The 12686-nt window shown below is 38.3% G+C and overlaps 1 long non-coding RNA gene across 1 annotated transcript in view; it reads left to right on the forward strand.

The window, feature by feature from the left end:
• LOC148131446 (uncharacterized) overlaps positions 1-8794 on the forward strand; it is a 63399-nt gene extending 54605 nt beyond the window's left edge. The window contains exon 3 of the long non-coding RNA XR_015748866.1: positions 5129-8794. This is a non-coding gene — a long non-coding RNA (uncharacterized LOC148131446). The remainder of the gene's footprint in view (positions 1-5128) is intronic.
• Positions 8795-12686: the final 3892 nt, after the last annotated feature.

Below are 12686 nucleotides of genomic sequence, written 5' to 3' on the forward strand. Positions count from 1 at the left end.
TCTTTTGTGGTGATAAGTTCAAATGTCATACTAAGTCATGATTGGTTTAATTTAACATTTTAAATTTGAGGTCATCTGATTCCATATTTTGGCAGTTTATATAAAATTAAATTAAAAATATCACATACCCAAAAATAAAAGATATGGCTGACTAGAAGACTGATTCATAATATAGAAAACTGAAAAATACCTGAACCCAAACCAACAAAACCTGTGCAGAACCCTGAAGGAGCTCAACCAACAAGTCTACCCCAAGGCCTTGAAGGAGAACCAGATTTCCAACAGTTTGTGAAAAATCAGCAGAGTGAGCAGTATGGAATTCTGGGGAGATATCATCCATAAAGCATTATTATGTGTGTATGTGTGGGGAGATGCTGATGTGCTACATGTCCCAGAATCCTTTGGGACTGAATGAGTAATAAATACTGTAAAAGAAGGAACTGACTAAGTATATGAGGAATTGTTTTGGAAAAATAATCCTGTAACAATTGTGAGAATTTTGCTTCTCTCGAATAGTGCTTCTTCAGAGTACTTTCCCTTTGAGAAAAGCAGTTGTACCTGCTACTAGCCATATAGCTGCCCCCTTTGAAGACTGCTCTTCTGGTTAGAACAGGCCTAATCTCTATATCTAAAAGTTGGATTGTTACATCTTTATATAAGGTTCTCTTACGTTCTAAATAAGTTTTTTTTTACTATATTAGAGCATGATAAAGAAGCACAATCTTGCAATAAGAAAACAAGTTAAATATTTCAGGAGTTAATGAGACCTAGTTTTTCATGGCTTCTTAGATCTGGGTCATAGTTTCCATTTTTCATACTGTAAACGTGATCAGATCTTGACAACTTCTACTTCCTTTTCATGAATCAAAGTTGTGGTCTGTGGAAAGTAGTTTTCAAGAAATGCGTGTCAACAATTTTGTTTTGTTAGCTGGGCTTGGGAAAACACTCTATCTCTGCCTGGTTGAATTGTCAACCATCATACAAAGATCTCTTCAAAGATATGCTGATCTCTTGATTTTTTTTTACTGGACTGGACAGAGGGAGTGTTAATTTTTCTCTGATAGACATGTTTACAGAAAAACATGAAATGAGGACAGGGCTTCAGAGGAATCCTTCCCATTATTCTTTAGGGGGGAGGAGGAAGGAGGAGAAAAGGGAATTGTCAAAGCAGGTTTATATATGCCTTATAAACAAGAGTTATATTTTATTACTTAAGGCAGGGGTGTCAAACTGGCAGCCCATGGGTTGGATGTGTCACACTCAGGGAAAAAACAAACATCATGTGACAGCAACATGATGCCACAAGTTTGACACCCATGACTTAAGGTACGAAGTGAGATTCAAATTAAAGAATCCATCATCAGGGCACAAGTAAAAGGCTCAGTAATGTCTTAGATAAGCTACCCTACTGATTATTTTTAGACATTTCTCTTTAGTAACCCTGTTCCCTTGTAATTGATAGATATCTTGTTATATTAAGGGTAATTATACTGTGCCTTTTGCTTATGTTTTATAATGATCAAACAAAGAAGAGGGAAGGAGAACATTCCACCTGGATGGAAATACAGTATTAAACTAACGTAGATATATTTCCCAAAGGCTTAGGAATTTCTGCAAGAAATTTTGGAGTCTTGTTGGCGTGCTCTCATTTAATAACGTCATATATACAACACAACATTAAAACAGCATTCTGCACAAACAGAAAAATATCCACCATCCTAAGAAACCCTAAAGACAAAATCGAGTTAGAAAACCAAGGAGTATACGAAATCCCTTGCACCGCCTGTCCCACCACATATATTGGACAAACTAACAGAAGAATAAGTGCACGCGTTGAAGAACATAAGAACTCAATCAAAAAAGAAGAACCGACCTCTTCCCTGGTCCAACACCTCAAAGCCACAGGACATGAGATTGACTTTAAAAATACCAGAACTATCGCCAAAACCGAACACTTCAACAACAGAATAATCAGAGAAGCCATAGAGATAGAAAAACGCCCACACAGCATGAATAAAAGAGATGACACCTCCCGCTTACCAGCCATTTGGAAACCCGCCCTCATGAACAGACGAGTGCCTAACATGATGAATGACACCAGACCCACACCCACGAGGGCCACACAAGAAGCCACCACCACACTTCCACGTAAAAAGCAGACTCACACCCACACAGAAGATGAGACACGACCACAGACCAGAAGCCACTGCAGCTGCATCACTACCCACTTCAAACCCCTCTGAGCCATACATGAAGCGAACTGACCCCCACCATGAAGATGCAGCACGACCACGAACTCGAAGCCAAACAGCAAGATCACAGCTCACCAGCTCAAATCCCCCAGTAACTAAGACCAACCTGAGCACAACCAAGCCCCCACCTGAACAGAACACACCTCCAGCCAATCAGAACATGGCCAACCCCCCAACCAATCAGAACACAGCCAAACCCCCAACCAATGAGAACACACCCCCACCCAATCAGAACACAGCCAAGCCCCCACCCAATCAAGTCACACCGCCACTAGCAGTTAAAAGGAAGAAGCAGCTGCAAACTCACATCACTCTGAGAAGCACAGAGCTGAAGACAGAAGCCTGAAGATGATGAATGAGACTTCATCGAAACGTTGCCTAGATACTTCCAATCTTACGCGGAGAAACCGAAAACCAAAGATCCCATACAAATACCCGCAATAACCTCAAAAACAAATATACGATCCGGGTATAAATATAAGCGACCCCCAACATTTCCACGCAAAATATAGTTTGTTATATACTGCCCCCTCTTCCGCACGCCTTCCACTTTTGCACTTTTTTTTTTGAGGCACTTTTGTCTCACCGTGAAAGCAATCCTGTGAAGCTGAAAGGAGCAGCCAGCCTTCTCCCAGCTCCCAGGAAGCGAGCTCGCACCGCCCGGGCTCCGCTGAGGTATCCGACTGGGGCTGTCAGGAGTTGTTACCGCGCTGGCTCGTGCGGCTCCAGTCCCGCGTTGCCTCGGGAAGGAAAGGCAAAAGGAAGAGCCGCGCGGCGCTTTGCAATGGCAGCAGCGGCTCCTGGTTTTGCCTTTCCCTTCCCGAGGCAACGCGGGACTGGAGCAGCGCGAGCCGCGCCAGCGGTAACAACTCCTGACAGCCCCAGCCGGATACCTCAGCGGAGCTCGGCGGTGCGAGCCTCGTTTCCTTGGGAGCTGGGAGAAGGCTGGTTGCTCCTTTCGGCTTCACGGGATTCGCTTTCCACGGTGCGCAAAAAGTGCCTCAGCCGCGGCAGCCGCAGTGCTTCCCAATTACTATTTGCCGGGCTTTTGTATAGCCTGATGATGGCAGATGAGATTCTGCTGAAACATTGCTACAACTTTAAAAGCACCACTACTATGACATGGGAAAATACCCGAACAAAGCTGAATGCCATACATGTAAGTACCAAAACTTAAGAATATATATATATATATATATATATATATATATATATATATATATATATATATATATATCATATTTTTTTACAGAAATAATAAATGAGGAGTGTTTTTTAGAAACTGTTAATGAAGTTGGAACATTTTTTGTTACATTCATAAAATGACCCAAAACAATAGATGGGAAGAAAGAACATTAGCTGATAGGAGTCCTAGCATGTCAACTGAAACTCATTCAAATGCAGAGGAAGAAAAAATGGCTGCAATTTGAATACTGATAGAATGTAATTTCAAGTGGTGTTTAAATATCACAGTGTCCATAATTACTAAATAAAATTATCATTTTTGTGTGGAAATTTAAAGTCTGTATTACAGAAAAGTACAAACTTTGTCAGTTTAATAATTCATTATTTTGCATGTGGACTAGAGCGACCTCACATTCATTGACAAAGGAGCTCTAGGCAAATTTTTCCATCGTAGAAAACAAGGCATCAGTCTCTCAGTGTTGCACCAGCACTTTTTTCTAATGAGAGAGATCAAATGTTGACCTTCTGCTGTCAAGGAAGCAGCTATTAAAATGCTTTATTCATTCAAGTGGACTTCTGCAAAAACAACCTTTTGCCAGCTGGCAAAATTCATTTGAACTTGTCAGTTAATAGAGTTCCTCTCTAGAGTCAATAGCTTTCAGCCAGGTTTTTGTAGCATTCTTACAATGTTACTTTGGCTCCTTTGGACTGATCAGACAAACCAGTTTTTCATCTCCCACTAACACCTTACACAAGCTCGGAAGTACAGGATCAAGTACATAAATGACAGTTAAGAAAAGGAAAGAGAAAGACGAGACTAAGGTATACACAGAGGGGGGAGGGGGAAAGAGAGAGATGCATTTTGGTTTCTATATTATTATATATTATCTATTCTTCATACAGGGCTCAGGCAATGGGATTTTAAGCAATTGTGTCTGCCTCTAAAATACAGCCTTATGTTGATCCTGCTTTTTGCTTTGCATGTGTTTTTGTGCATATAGATTCTCTAATATTATGTGAAATTCAACTGAAAGAAACTGATGTTCTACATTTGTAATAATGAGACTGGTTTTTCAATTCAGTTTGCATACGTTTAGGTTAAAAATAGTGCTTATTGAGGAGTATTGCTTATTTGAGTGCCAGGAATTGGCAAGTAATTGCAAATATCTACAAATCTGAGGAAGAAGTTATAGATTTATCGAACATGTATATCTCAATTTTCTTCCTAAATTATGATCTGGTTTTAGGTTTTTTCCATATAGCCATGCTATTTATGCATTACTAAGAACAATATTTTTTCAGGAGTCAAGGGATGTACATGGCATAGCCATTATGCTATTAAATAACCACTGTCTGAGCACTGTCTGACTAAGAGGCTAACTCAGTGTTCTTCAATGTCTTGGATTATTATTGGCACCATTAGGAGACAGGAAATGGAATGGATCAGATAATTAAAGTGCCATCAAAACATATCCCCAGTGCATCTTATTCTTCTTGCAATGTTCACTGGAACACTTAATAATATTTCAGGATGACATTCTGCAAATGTGTGTGTGTACGCACACACACACACCTGATATTAGACTTATTTGTCAACTTTTCCTTATTTCTAAAGAAAGGTGCTAAGTAGCCATTATGCTTCTCAACATAAATGAAATACATTTAAGAATTTGTCTCTTTCTTTTCTTTAGGAGAAGACATTTTCAGAATGAAAAAAAGAGATACAACAGAGAAAAAATGGTTTTCTCAACTGGTTCTGGAAATTCCTCCCTACATAAACTATCCACACAGATCATCCATTTGGAAATGCCATAAACTGAACAAAGCTTCTAATCTACTTAAGGGGACAGATATGGGTATAAATGGATATTGTTCACTGGATACAACCCCATAAAGTAAAACAGCTCCCTCTGTGGGTTTTTCAAGAGGCTTTCTTTTAGTCAATACAATTCATCTGTTGACTGAGACAGCAACACTAAGGAGAGTGGTAGTCAACAGTTTAGCTTCTTTCAGGTTTAAATCGCCATTACAAAGCAACTTTATTCAATTTCCCCATCAACCAGCAGAAAAGGGCCTGGATTGTAGTCACATTTCTGGTGATGTAATGGAAAAGGGCCTCATAATAGGACATGCAAAAGGGGTGCTATTTTGTTCTGAAAACTGAAAAATCAAACCCTGGTTTTAATTTTGTACTTACTTTGCTTTCTCATCCTATATTAGTACAAGCTTCATTACCACTAGATGGTGCTCCATCTTCTTGAGAAGAAAATAAGCTTTGTATTGGATATTTAGAAGCAAATCTTATTAATAGAGTTCATGTGGGAATGAGAAGAAGATATAGCCCATTAACAAGTACTATTGGCCATTAGGACAGTTTTGTTGCAAATGCTTGGATCTCCTCTGAAAGAGGATAATATAACAGAGAACACCCAATGATGATTTAGAGATTTTGTTTATGAAAATTTAAAGGAAGATTTTAATGTAAAGGTTTCAATTAACCATCCTTAGAAATCAAGGGACACAGAATGCCTCCCCTTCAAGACAGCATTTTCTTAAGTATTTTCAGCTTTGGGAATAAATTTCTTCAGTTTTATCTGTTCCTAGTTAAGAATTCCCATATGTTTTCAGAAAACAGCTCTTGCCCTTTCTAATCAGCATTTGCATTCATTGAGTGGAGAAAAGAAAGAAGATGGAAGAAGTATTAGGAAAAGCTAAGGATGCAGGACAACTATACAAATTGCAGGTCAACTTCCTTAGTTGGTTGCTGTCCATACCTGTTGAATTTTAATTCCTGTAATTCCCGGCCAAGAATGCTGTGGAATTGGAGAATAACAAATTAATTACTTTGTGGTGGATATAGAAATAATCCCATTATGTTCAATATTTGTACAAACCTATAGATTCAGAAGTGTTTGGGAAAGGAACACCACTATTTCAGTCTTGAGGTAAAGGAAGTATCAGAGTGAGAAGTTCCTTTAGTGCCTAAGTCTACATTAGTATCATCATTTAATAAAGTAACTAAATGCACACACAAACTTTCTGATATTAGATACTTTGGATCTTATTCCAGATTATCTCTTGATTTGGACTGACCAACAATTTTTCTGATTCCAAGTACTTAAATGCCTAGAGGTTGATCCGATTGGAAGCCTGATCTTATATAACTTTGGAAGCCTCTCTTGTTATATAACTTAATCCAAATATGAGATACATCAAGATGGTTGAAGCCAAGGGCAAGAGTAAATTGCAGGTGTTATACCATAATCTAATCCACTTTGCTCAGCAAAGCATCTGAATATGCTGATATTGCATATAGTCCGCACATGCAGTTGGACATTTTCATAGCAATAGTCCTACTACTGGTGAAGAACACCCATTTTGTGAAGATTTCCCATCTATAATTATTACCTTACTATTTTAATAATAAACCATAATTAAATACTGAAGAAACTGCCATTCATTTTATCCCCACAACAACGTTATGCTTTAAAGTTACCCAAGACAATTCATGGCTGAAAGTAGATTTGTTCTTGGGTTTCTCCAGTCCCAGTTCAACAAGACAATTTTTACCCTACATTGGTTCTCAGATTCAGTGATTTGTAATCTGACTATATCTTGTCTCATTACTGTTGTGGCCTCTGTTTCACCCAGGATCTCCCCTTTCTTTTTCTTCAGTTCATTCCACAAAATAATACCATAAGATGCTTCCTTTGCATGAACCATTTATTTCAAAACATAAAGACTGTATTGGTCACATTTCTGAAAACATGTCTGTATAATTATGAAATGGTGGGTTTTGAGAAAGTCTATTTGAATATGTTTATTGTATTTATGAAATTTATTGGGATCCAATTTAAACAATTGTGCCAAATATATAAAAAAAAACAGGTGGAGCTTTGATCGCACCATTGCAGTGCTATCTTGGACACTCCTTAATCAAATGACTCATTTTCAAGGAATCACAAAGCATTAGAAAAAGATGCTTTCAACCATGTGAGCATGAACAAAACAGCTCTCTTTGAACAGGCAAAACAGCCTTATACTGTGTAAGGGAAGTTAGTCTGTAAAGACAGCCAGGGAGAGCTTTAGAGACAGCTGGGCAGGCTAAGCAATGGATATGGCTTCTCTGTCATTTTGAAAGAGCTGCTTTGTTCATGCTAGCATGCTTTCCAACACCCCTCTTTTAAATGCTTTGTGCAGTTGTTCCATTTATCATAATCAGAATTTGGTAGTAGCAAATTAGAATCCTTTATATAGTAATGGTGAAACAGCCTTAACTTAGCTAAGAGTAACATAGTGTAATTTAGCCCTAGCATAATTAGGAAGCCAAGTTTCATTTTATTAATTCAACTTTTAGCACAATATTTTAATATGAACTCAATACATATGTGCAATATGAAGAGGAAAAACTTTGTAGATCCATCATTTATTTTTCCTTTTCCTAGAGCAAACTACCATATTTCTCCCACCCTTTCTCCCTCCCAAGATTCTAGTCAAGGTGTGAAGTTTCTCATCTTTTCATTCTTTCCAAAATAGACAATAAAGTGGCATCTGGGGGCTGTTCATTTCCTGATCGTACATCTCCAGAAGGCCAAAAGTACCATAACCATTTGTGCCACAGTGAAGCAAATTTGCTGTTGTTATGGTAATTCATTTTGAAAACAGGGTATTCTATTCCAGAGCTCCTGTTTATTGCTAAGGGTGCCCATCTGGATCCTATGCTCTTGTTTATGCCAGTGAATTAACTTTACCGTAGATTGTTCATTTGTCACTCCAAGAAACAGTAGCTTCAAACGTGAGAGATGGAGAGACAACGCAAACAGATGGTACTTAAGAATCAACCGGGGAGAGGGAGGGCAGCTGCATTAAATAGGGATTGTCCTGATGGTTATAAACAGTGTCTGGAAGATGATGGATTAGACTTGCCAACTAGATTATGCAAAATGTCTCATCTCACCAACAATTTTGCAGCTTTTCAGCACTTCCTCTGTGCTGTGTTATATTGGACATTTTTCGAGGTTTATTTTGAAAACTCAAACATATGCCATTTAGAAAAAAGGCCCATCCTTCATTTCATTAAAAAAAAATCTGAAATTATATTTTCCTTTAGAAAGGGAATATCTCTTTTCTTTCTTCTCTCATCATTATTGTTTTGTCATCCGAAGACTAGATTTAAAAAGATCAGTTCTGAGTTAGTATGACTCTAAATATTACTTAAATTCTTAAATAAGTACAATATTGAATGTTTGCATTTTTTTTTTTACTGACCATATTAATGTCCCACATTTGTTTTGCTTGGGCAACTGGCAAAGGAATGCTTTATATAACTAGTAAAATAAATGCTCATCTATACACGGAATAAGAAAGTATCAGTAATTCATTTTTAACTTATTCCAACTGAGTGGTTTTTGTTCCCTTCCCATTTGTATTTAAATGTAAAGCTTTGTTTAAAAAGGGGATATTGAAAAATGGAGAATTAACTGTATTTTCCATATTGAGAAACTGCCTTACTTAATATTACTTATAGCATATATTATTTATATGAAGTCATGATATCTCCATTAATGTTCAGCAGATCGTTAAGATGACAGCATGCTCCCTAAAACAAAATTTATTTGATGAAAGTAGAATTTCATGCTGGGTAAAACCTAATGAGAAAGGATTGACATTTGAAGGAAAAGTCAAAGAGATTTAGATATATGTGTAAGACTAGTATCAAGCTGATCTATCATCATTAGGGCATAAAAACCTACTTGCTGATTTCTTGGAAACTTTTTGGATTTGTCTTATGTCTATTGATATCTAAATGAACTGTAGGGATGCTGTTTGGCTTAGCTTATATAAAGCCTTTCATTGGTGGTTCTTTTCAGCCAATTTTCAGCCAACATTCATACTTTATTAGAATAACAGAACAGCATCACATCGCAAAGTTTATTTCAGAGAGGATTCTAGAGAAAGTAATGCAAATATTTTATCAGTGCTGCTGTTAAATACAGATATATTTTCTGCTCCTTTGAGATGATCCTTTCTCACTTGGATTAGTACATGAAAATGGAAATAACAGACAAATTTTGCAAGAAATTAATACTGTTCTTGGTTATTTCTCCAGTGAGTACTTTTTAAAGGAAACCTCTATTAAAATTATTACTGCATGAGTGCCTAGATCTGGGTAAAGAGTCCCTTGAGTCAAATTTAACTCCTGCTGATTAGATAGGCATTGGGGATGTAGTGATCATGGGAAAAATAAGGAAATGGTTTCTACTTATTTTTTCAGAAGCTCTCTAGGCAGACGTATAAGAAATGTAATCGTTCACAGAAATATATATGTGGAATTATGGTAGTCCATTTTGTGTTCAGCAGCCTGTGGGTTTCCTGTTATTACTGAATTAAAACTCCAACTATCTCTTCACATTGACTTTGCTGGATGGGAATTAATGGAATTCAGCAGAGAACCGGAATTTATCTATGCGGTCTTTCTTTAGAAATTTTTACATAGTTATTGGGACTAATAGACATCTCTACCGTGAGAGAAGAAAACGTCCTATTCAAGATTGCCAAGATATTCAACACTATATTTATTTATAACATATTATTGCTTTTATATTCTGACTTTTTATTTGCACAATATCTCCTTTCTCTACTTTTTGCATGCTAAGAAATTTGGGCTAGTCCTCTTCAGAATATTTATCATTATCCCCATCTTTCAACCACAAGTTATTGCAGTATATCCCAGTCTTATGTAATGTGGATCTCCTTATTATGGTTTACAGGTAGTCCTCGAGTTACAATCGCTCCTTCATTGATCATTCAAAGTTATGTGGTACTAAATTTACGCCTGGACCTTGAAGTTGCAACCATTGCATCAAGTCTGTAATCACATGATTGTGATCTGGGCATTTGGCAACCTACTTGCATTTATGACCAGTTGTTAAGCATTCTGCAATCATATAATTACCATTTGCAACTCTGCCAGTTTCTCACAAGCAAGGTCAATGAGTGTTGTGGCCGCCAGTGGCTAGCGGAGCTGGCAGCAGAGTCGGACAGTGAGGAGTTTGGGGAGGAACCTGGGCCAGTCGTGGAGGCTGAGGAAGGCTCGGACGAGGGCTCTGTGTCAGAGGCAGAGATGGGGCCAGGGCAGGCTGGCAGTTATCAGCTGCCTTCAGAGTCAGATAGCAGTGAGGCAGGGGAGCAGCTGGAGCCGGTTCCCAGCCTGCGCATGCACAGAGCTTCCAAAAGAAAAGAACATTTACAAACTAAGGGTCAACATGGGAGTAAGGCCACAGGCGAATAGTGAATGGCCCCTCCAATAGGGATTAAAAGGGGAGCAAAAGGGGAGGGGGCTTTTGCAGGAAACAATTCATTCGTTTTTTTGCTTCGTTGGAAGCAGTGTGAAGATCTGTCTGTGTGTCCCAGAGACTCTGTGCTGAGACCTTCCTTGTCAGCACTGCGTTTGAAAATATTTACTTGGCAGCTCTCCAGGCTAGATAACGGCTGTGCTCCTAATTAGAACCTTGAAAGACTGTTTGCCAGCCCTTTGGCTGAATGTGAATGCAAGAAATTCACCTTTGTTTAATAAAAGGGGTTTTGCCGGGGCGAAAAGTCTGCCTAGTGCTTTTGGGGAAGCCTAGATCAGAACAATAGGCAAATTGGCAGGGGAGATCAAATGACTTGAATAAGCCTGCCCTACCCACCCCGGACTTTCTATCTTCACTTGTATGCACCAGGGTCTATGATAATTCACCACAGCCAATTTACCACAGTCAATTTGCCACGGCCAACTTGCTCCAGCCAACTCACCCTGGGACTAGAGTTACACTAATATGGAAGAAATAATGGAATAGAATCATTAAAGAAAAGATGCCAAAGGAGGGACAAAATGAAAAATAAATAACAAAAATTAAAATAATGTTTTAATTATTTTAAAATAATTAAATTGAACTGTTGAATTGTCCTGCAGCCAGTTGTCCATCTCAAGTTGTCCATGGTGAGTTGACTGTGACGAGTTGTCTGTGGCATGTTGTCCCATTCCATATGCACCGTGCCCTCCTTCACTCACTTGCACACACTGTGCCCTCCTTATCCCTTCACTTACATACATACACACACACACACACCACTCTCTGTCTCCTTCACTTGACAGTTTACATATACCTCTCACTCACTCACAAGCATCACATCCTTCTTCCCCCTGTGCTTACTTCACATACTGTAGTACCCCTCCCCCAATTTGCATGCAGTCACTTACTAGGAAAGTCCTCGGCTACCTGCTTAGCAACCATGTGTCTTGATTACAACAACACCTAAGATTACCTGGATTGCCATCAATAAATGATGCAGTTACAGGTCATTGCCCTTTATGGCCTTATTGCTTAATGGCAATTATCCCAGTTCCAATTGCCATATTAACTTGAGGACCGCCTGGAAATTTTTTCCCTCAATAATTATTTGTTCTTTCCAAGTATTTTTCCCCCCTAAAAATGATTCTTTCTATGAGAATATTATTTCCCATCAATAAGGCCTGGGAAGGATGGTTGATAGAAGTCTTGTTGGTTTTTCTCATTATTCTTATTTTGACCTTCTTTTCAAAAATCTCTTATGGTTCAACCTACTTAAATGAAGCAATACAATGATATCATCATATTGGCTGTCAGTTGGACAAACCACTTGAACAGAATAGCATATTGATATGTGTTGCCATAAACAACGTTTTAGGGATGAGGAACTTGTGACTTCAGCTCCCATTAATTCTGATCATTGGCCATGCTGGCTGTAATAGGTGGGGGTCAGAGTTTGAAAACACATGAAAGATTCCATGTCTGGTCCACTGAACTTATTCTGCCCTTGGGTTCTAAGCTTTTCCTTTCTATAAAGACTTCTTGACAAGTAGAATATACTTTGTAAATCAGAACCTAATATAAACTGATAACTTAGGCATCCGCAGCACATTCCTGTCTCGGATAGCTGTTTTTTTAGCCACTAGCCTAATACTATCATACAGAAGAATTATGGTCCCATCTTATCATAAGTTTAACAGAAGATGATCACATTGCATGGATGCTGGTGGATACCCACCCCCATGTAACTTAATCAAGTACAGTTTGTACTGGATGTGCAATCAGGTGCACAGAAAGCTAAGCTTGGAAGATAGATTTTTAATAATTGTTCAGTGAGTTAATTTTGCCTGCTGAATTCCTTCTACTGTAAAAAATATTAAAAGGAGCACTTTTTTTCCTTTACTCTGCAAAAATG

This window comes from Notechis scutatus, chromosome 3, assembly GCF_049901735.1.
Source record: "Notechis scutatus isolate UNSWTSFEM ecotype Mainland chromosome 3, rNotScu1.2, whole genome shotgun sequence".
NCBI classification, from domain to species: domain Eukaryota; kingdom Metazoa; phylum Chordata; class Lepidosauria; order Squamata; family Elapidae; genus Notechis; species Notechis scutatus.